General features: G+C 36.7%; 1 pseudogene; it reads left to right on the top strand.

The window, feature by feature from the left end:
• The first annotated feature begins 357 nt into the window (after positions 1-357).
• On the top strand, positions 358-881 carry LOC143382958 (stathmin-2 pseudogene; annotated as a pseudogene).
• The last annotated feature ends 7,428 nt before the right edge of the window (positions 882-8,309 follow it).

Here is an 8,309-nt window from a genome sequence, read left to right as displayed (position 1 = left end):
AAAACCGCAATGAAGAAACTGACATATTCGACTACCAAAATATTTAGTTTTTAAGAAAAATAGAACAAATACTAAGGAAACCCAATTTAGAATATTTATGTATAAAATACAAAATAGAGCTTATATCAATGTCCCCTAAACATCTAAGATCCCAAAGACATTTCATACTAGAGGAAATAGAATCTGTTACAAAATATTTTTTAATATTCACTTTTGGTTTGAAAGTAAAATTAAAATAGCATTAAGATACAATCTTATACATAGTTATATACAAAAATAAATGAATCTCCTCTCTTGCTCTCTTGGCTTATGTAGCCAGACCCTTCACCACTGTTCAGCATCTGCACAACCCCTGTAATGGCCAAGACAGCAGTGGTGCATAAGAAGAAAATCAAGAAACTGTCCGTGCTGTCACTGGTCTGCTCTTGTTTTCAGAATCTCTCAACATCTACAGTTACCAGGATATGCAAGTGAAGCAAATCAACAATTGTGCCTCTTGCCAGACATTTGAGCTGATCTTGAGCTATCTCAGTAGCCCCATGGAACTTTAGCTTCTCCGAAGAAAGATCTATTCCTGGAGAAGACACAGGCAGAAAACCAAGGAGGCTGCAGAAGAGAAAGGAGAAATGTCTCAGAAGACCAGGTACTGAAACAATGGACAGAGAAGAGGGAGAATAAATGAGAGATCCTTCACAGCACTGGCGGGGGGGATCAACAACTTCACTGAGTTGGCAGGGGAAAAGTTGACTGTGGAAATGAAAGGAATCAAGGAAAACCGTGAGGCTAACCTCATTGCTATTATGGAATGTCTGCAAGGAAAGGCCAGGCAGGCTGTAGAGGTGCACAGGAGCAGAGAACTCGAGGTTGAATTGTCTGGCTGAAGTGATGGAGAACATGGTACCTCCAGCAATAGAAAACCCCCCTCCTGTGTTATATGGATCATGTGATGTCAGCATGGGAAATGTATGTTATGGTTTTAAAAGAACTCATTATGAAAAAAATCAATTTTTAAAAATGCAGAAAAAAAGAACAAATTTAAATCAAAAGAAGCATCGACAATTTTGATGTGAGGAAACTCATATAATGCAAAACTATAAAATAGCATCTCTGGATGTTCTCGACTATAAACTGATCATTTTTGAAAGTCATAAAAAATTCATAAGTAATTAATTCAAGAGAAAGAACAGCTATCAAGGCAAAGATAGTAATTACAGTATTATCAAATAGTTGTTTTTTTAAAAAAAATCAGTAAAATGCTTACTGGAAATGGTAAAGTAAATCACAACACAATATATAACCCAATATTATATAGTTACTGGCAATACTTGAAGAATCATTAAAAATACTTAAAGAATCTTAGACTACAACATTGCAACCATAGACTACAACATTGCAACCATATAAGTATATTCACAAACCAAAGACAGAAAATGAATATTTTTAAAACATTGTGTTCATTTACTGAAATTGTGAGATCTTTCTTTAAAAATTTTCTTTAGCCAAATAAAGTGATGCATGCTTGTAATCCCAGCAACTCAAGAGGCTGAGGCAGGAGGATTATAAGGTTGAGGCCAGCCTGAGCAATTTAGCAAGAACTCATGTCAAAATAAAAAGGGCTGGGAATGTGGCTCAAAAGCATTCCTGAGTGCAATAAACTGGTACCCTCCCTGCCAAAAAAAAATCTTTAATGTGAGCACATAATATAATAATAAGGGAAGAAATAGATCAGTGACGACATGAATGTAAAAACTGGAAATTTGAGACATAATCAAACTTTTAAAAGGAACATTTACTTTTTGATTAGTTCAGTCAAGTCATTAATTAAAATATAATAGTGAAGTAAATCTACCAAGTAACTACATATTTTCTTGAATGTTAAACAGAATTCTTTACTATAACTATTTCTTTAAAAATTCAAAATTCACAATTACCCCAAATCTAAAATAATTCATAATGTGGACTACTCTGTTGGAAAAAAAAAATAGATTTATCTTGTCTCTACAATACAAAATGCCTATTTTATTATGAGACAAGAAGGATTATTATATCAAAGCACAAAGATGGGATGTAAAGAGAACTGACATAAAAAAATACATATAGTCTAATTGCAAAGTAACCATCCAAAAATGTTTGTCTTTTTGAGTGACTTTTACAGGAAGCATCATCCCTCTAATTAAGAAGATGCAGAAAACCTACCATCCTTCAGTAAGGAGAGTCGAGAGCAAGTTAAAGACTGAGGAGATCAACTTGTTCATTAGACATGGACATGTGTCAAGTATAAAATAGTGGTTTGTTAAAAATACTAAATGTTCATCTGTGAGCTGTCTGGTCACAGATAGAAAATTGATCTCACGAAGATCTTTCTTTTATAAATATTAATATACTGGAGAGAGTGGCTTAGGCTGAAAGGTATTACTAGTCGGGCTTCCGCATACATCTTTATGTTCCAAGCCTGAAGCCCATCCCTTCCTTGCCACAATAAAATTCTAATCAAACATAAAGATGAGTGAGGGAAATGGCACAGGCAGAGCTGGCTAAATGTTAAAAGCCTATTTTCCCCTCTTTTCCTCTATTTTTATTTTTTATACAGTAATAGTGATTTATAACTAGCTGAAAAGTTATTGACCAGATGAGAAAAAGTATGTTCTTTATCACGGATCAGTTAGACCAGATCTGGAGCATGCTGCTGACCAGCTCAGTGGCCAGTACAGTTAGGCTGTCAACAAATACCCGTGTGGCACCTGATCTTTTGAGGGCTGCCAATCCTGTGGATTTCCTCAAGTTAGTATGGAAACCACATTCATGAAAGATGCACTACCACACAATGTAGTGAACCCGGAGACCACTAACAGTGTCCTTAGAACCCCTGGTTTTACGTTTTATTCAACGTGTGAATAATAGGTTTACTCTAGTATAGTACTATACATTAGAATTATCATTTTAAAATGGATATAAAAGCAATATTTCCTTTAAAAAAAAAACCATTTGAGCATAGCTTCTGATGCTCTCTGGGTTTTATTACCAACACAAAAGAAATTCAAATATACCATTGACCAAAACAAATAAGCAATAGTCATTGTATATTAAGGATTTCATATTCCACTACATATGTTTCCAAGTGTTCTCACATAGGTTATTTCATGTGTCAGTTTGGGTAAGTATTGAGGACCTGTTTTCCCTGTCTAATAGTCAGGAATTGGGTGCCAAGAGTTGAGGGGAAATACCCAGCAACCCAGAAGCTGGACAAAATACACTTATATTCATGAATCAAGGATCCATCCACTCCATACTTGGATTTGTCATATTTTTCACATATATGGCACATAGTAATTAGGTTCAATGTTATTTTCATAATACATATAATGTGCATGGATCAAATGCAGCCACTGTTTTTTCTACCCCCAATACACATACTTCCCAATCCCTTATTAAATTAAATTTAATGATTAATCATTAAATATCTACTTTCATGTAGACTTATTTTTTAGCTTCTACCTATGAGTGAAAACATGCAGTACTTGTCTTTGTGTATTTGGCTTAACACAATGTCATAGTTCCATCTGGTTTGCTCAAAATGGTACAATTTCATTCTTCACAGCTGAATAATAGTTCATTGTGTGTGTGTGTGTGTGTGTGTGTGTATATATATAGTCTTTATCCATTTTTCTTTAGATAGACACCTAGGTTGATTCTGTATCTTAGCTATTATGAATAGTGCCACAATAAACATGGGTGTGCAGTATCTCTTTGGTATGCTCATTTCATTTCCCTTAGTTGATATCTATACCTCGAAGCAAGATGGCTACATCATATGGTAGATCGATTTTATTTTATTTTTTACCTTTTTTTTGGAAACTTTCATGAATTCTCTATAATGACCATACTGATACATGTTCCCACCAATAGTAAAAGTTACTTTTTCATCCTTGCTAGTATTAGGGATTTGTGGGTTGTTATTTTTTTTAATAATATCCATACTAACTGGGGTGAGATGATATCTCATTGTAGCTTTGATTCACATTGCTCTGGTGGTGATATTGAATGTTTTCACAACTCCTGGCCATTTGTATTTCTTACAAGAAGTGTCTATTCAGAGCATTTTCCCATTTTTTAACTAAAATACTAATTTTTAATTTATTGAGTCCCTTTTTTCTAAATATTAATCCTCTACCAGGTGAACAGTTGGCAAATATTTCTCCCATTGTCTCTTCACTCTTCTGTTTCCTTTATGGCACAGAAACTTTTTAGTTTCATAAAATCCAGATTTTCGATTTTTTGCTTTAGTTTCCTATGCTTTGGGAGGGGGTCCTATTCAGAAAATTACTCCCTGGGCTAATATCTGAAAGTATCTGCCCTATATTTTCTTTTAGCAGTTTGAGAGTTTCAGGTCTTACATTAAAGTCTTAATCCATTTTTTTGTTGACTTATATAGGGTGAGAGACAGGGATCAAGTTTTAATCTTCTGCAGACACACAGTGTTCCCAGAACCCCATTAGAGGTTGTCCTTTCTCCAATGTATGTCAACACATATGCATGTGGAGAGGTCATGCTTCTAAACTTATTCCCTGGTAACACAAATCCTCACTTCAGGTGACAAATAACTGGTGGAAGAAAGAAGCTCATCTTTAATTTCAATTAAGCCTTTTATTAAATATGCTCTGTCTCTTTTTATCACTGACCACAGAAGGAAAAAAACGGTTAGTCAAGTACTCACTATAGAAATGTTCCTATCATTCCAAATTAGTTATGACCAAATCCAGACTAATTTAACTATGGAATAAGGTTGAGTCTGCAGGTAATTATCACAAATTTCAATTGAGAATTATTCCTCCCAACAGCGGTAAACCAGACGCTTTCCAGCGTTAGAGGCAGACAGAATTTTATTAACTGCATAAAAATGTTCTGCCTAAAGAAATTTTGAAGGCTCCTGTAATTAAGATCCAAAATGCCCCAACCTCACTAGATCTTATAGCAAACAAATTCTTTCAGGAAGTTGAATAAAAGCAGGATTCTTCTAGAGCATTCATTTATTATGTCCCAAGAGTTAAATGTCTTGAGAATGATACATTTTAGAGGCATTGAGTGTTCTGGCTTTGAGTCCCAGATAGAATCATAGACCTTATACACAGAATTGTTGCAGAGCTCAAACAAGACAATGACTTCCTTGATAGGGTAAAGGAAGTCAAAGTTTTGATCTGGGTACACTCTGATGAAGAGAACAGATTCTAATCTTTACTTAAAACATAAATAAAATGTACATAGTAATCCTCCTGGTCATTTAAGCCAGCAACACTCTCATTTGGTACCAACATGTAAAAAGAAAAACAGTAGGAAACAGTTTCAAGAGATAATAAAATCAGAAACAAATAGCATCTCAGTAGTACATTACAGTTTTTCTAAGTGGTTTTATATTCATTATGTTCCTCCTCAAAACAAATCCAAGTTGCATAATTATGACTCTCCATATCTTACAGATGAAACTGAATTTCAGAAAATTGCTGAATGACAAATGCCACATGGCCTGGATTTGAACCTAACTTTTCTGACTTCAAAAACAGTACTTTTTCGTAACAGCTTTAAAATTTTTAACAATTATTTATTTTGATAAGAGTTGATGACAATTATAGAAACACTCAAAAGCATAACAATACAAAAGAGAAAATTAAAATCATCCCAAATCCTGCCATCCTAAACAAGTATCAATAAAATCTGGCATATTTCTATGGGCATGTAACACATTTACATATCCTATCTCAGATTAGATTTTCTGCCAAATAGAACGAATCAGAGATTTGCATAAAGATTAATGACTTATTTTTGAAAGAAATACCTGTGCCAAGAGAAAATTGCAGTAGATGACTCGGTCAATTCCTTAGAGATCTAGATCTTGGGTAGATCTTCCAACTGATGTTGAATTAATATCAGGAACCCCACTGTGACCATAAAATTGATCACCGACTAGATATAAGCTGCCCCTTGGGAAGGGATTGGACATCAGATAAGATAGCTCCAATGGGTCAAGAAAATTACAAGAGAGGGACTGAGATGTGGGTTGTCAATAGCCAATCAAATCATCCAAGCAGCTGATGGAATAAGCCTCTCTGTCCTAGACAGGGAACTAAGGTCTCACTACAGTCTACACTGATGCAAATAGATCTGCTTGCTTGCACAGAAAGTCCATCCCATTTGAGGTCTCCTTCTCTGGGATTCTGGTTGGTCCTTCTCCCAGAGGAAGTTTTAAATGGAAGGCTAGTGAAATCGACTACAGCTACTACAGTTGGTCTCAAAGCCACAACTGACACTCATGGCTTTCCCCCTCCATAATCTTTCCTAGACACTCTCCCCTTATCTTTGGATAGCATATATGCTGATCTATACCATGAAACCTGGGATAATTGAGCCCCCTGCTCACCATGCTTGTCTCAGACTTTGACAGGGGAACTTGCCAATGTATCCAAGTTGGCCAGGGGAATGTCAAGAGACACTTCAGTAGCAGCTCCCTTTATGTCATGAATCCTATCTCCTCTAGGTGATAGTCATCCTCTTACAAAGGTGAATCCTTTCCTTGTCCTTGGGACCCTTGGCAAAAGGGACCCAAAGTTACTCGTCAATTTATAGGAATTAATGTCAAGTGGAATTGTTTCATCAGGGTAAGTGTTCATCCTCTGGGAACCAAGACCTGTGGGGATAGGAAGTTCAAATTCCCCATGTGAGTCATTAAGAGTGATGTGAGGTCAGGCACAGTAGTGCACACCTGTAATCCCAATGGCTTGGGAGGCTGAGCCAGGAGGAGCGTGAGTTCAAAGCCAGCCTCAGCAACTTGGGCTGTAAGCAACTTAAGAGACCCTGTCTCTAAATAAAATACAAAATAGGGCTGGGTTATGGCTCAGTGGTTGAATGCCCCTGAGTTCAATCCCTGGTCCTCCCCCTCCAAAAATGTGATGTTAACTAGGATAACTTATTTTCATATTTCAGAAATGTCTCAACACCAAAGAGTGAACATTTAGTTAAGGTATATATAATGTGCCCTGGAGGATGGCATGATATTCACAGAGCATCACGTACAAGCTAGTGTTTAGCTCTATGTTCAAAAAGCCATGGCATTGTTCTAACAAGTCAGCAATTTCTGAGTAAAGTGGTATGTAAGAGAACGGGGAAATCCTGTGGCCGTATACTTACTAATGCAACTTCCGTGTGATGTGGATCTTTTAGTCTGAGGCATTGCTCTGCCTGATTATATTGGTGAATCAAATACTTTGAGCCCTTAAAAAAATGTTGCTAGCACAAGTACAGCCCTCAAAAAAATAAAAATCCATAACCAAAATATGGGTTACTGCTAGTCATCCCAAATCGCTGACCATCCTACCACTGACCATCCAGATAACTATGACTAGTTGTCACCTTGAAGAATGAGGTATCAGGAGTTAGCAAATTTATCTCTTCTGCTGATAGGGTGGACTTGTGACAGTGGAGTGACCAGATCAGCCTCAGTGAGCAGAGTCCAAAGGCAAGAAGCTTTTGTGCTCTGCTGCTGTAGCCATTCCATTTCTGAATGCACTGGGTTAGCCTTGGGGTGGATATGACAAAGACTGGTTTTTGTCATTTGCTTAATTATTTCATGTACTTATTTAGTGCCTCTTCCATGGAGATGCTCTTTGGTTTGTACTAAGATTTAAAACAAAATTCTTCACTCTTCTTACACATAACCATAAGACACTACATACACTTTTCCCCCTTTTATCCCCAGTATCTCAATTTTTCTCTCACCAATTTTTCTTCCTGTCCAGACAAGCCTTTGTCATGGAAGGTGAGTCTGAGTTTGTTGTTGCCTTGGCCTGTTTCTGTTCTTGGATAGTCAGGTGCACCCTTGGGAGCATTTCCCCTCCTATTTTTCCTTCTTGAGTGCCACCCATGAGAAGAACTGCAATACATTAGTATTTCATTTCGTTTTCCTTTTCTATCAGATAGTCATGAGAACCTCCATGTTAACCACAAATAGGAACTGAGAGGGAGGCCGTAATACAACAGTCGTAATAACCATTAGGTTTGGATTACCTTCTCATGTAGCTCTCTTGTGCTCTCTGGTCCCAATCCTAGATGGACAACTTTTATAACAAGAGTTCTTCTAGGCCTGCTCCAGATGATGACTTGATGGTGAGAAGAGCACCCAGCTTCTAATGGGGAGCTCTAACATACCACAAGCCAGTTTTCAAATCCTATATAGTTTCCTTCTGCAGAATCCCTTCAGGTCTACCTTGTGGTTCTTCTATTGAGCCTTCTGTAAGTTACAAAAGACACTTTTTTGTTGC

Source organism: Callospermophilus lateralis, chromosome 17, assembly GCF_048772815.1.
Source record: "Callospermophilus lateralis isolate mCalLat2 chromosome 17, mCalLat2.hap1, whole genome shotgun sequence".
Lineage (NCBI taxonomy): Eukaryota > Metazoa > Chordata > Mammalia > Rodentia > Sciuridae > Callospermophilus > Callospermophilus lateralis.
Note: the sequence above shows the minus strand (reverse complement) of the source record. Positions and strands in the feature narration are given on the sequence as shown.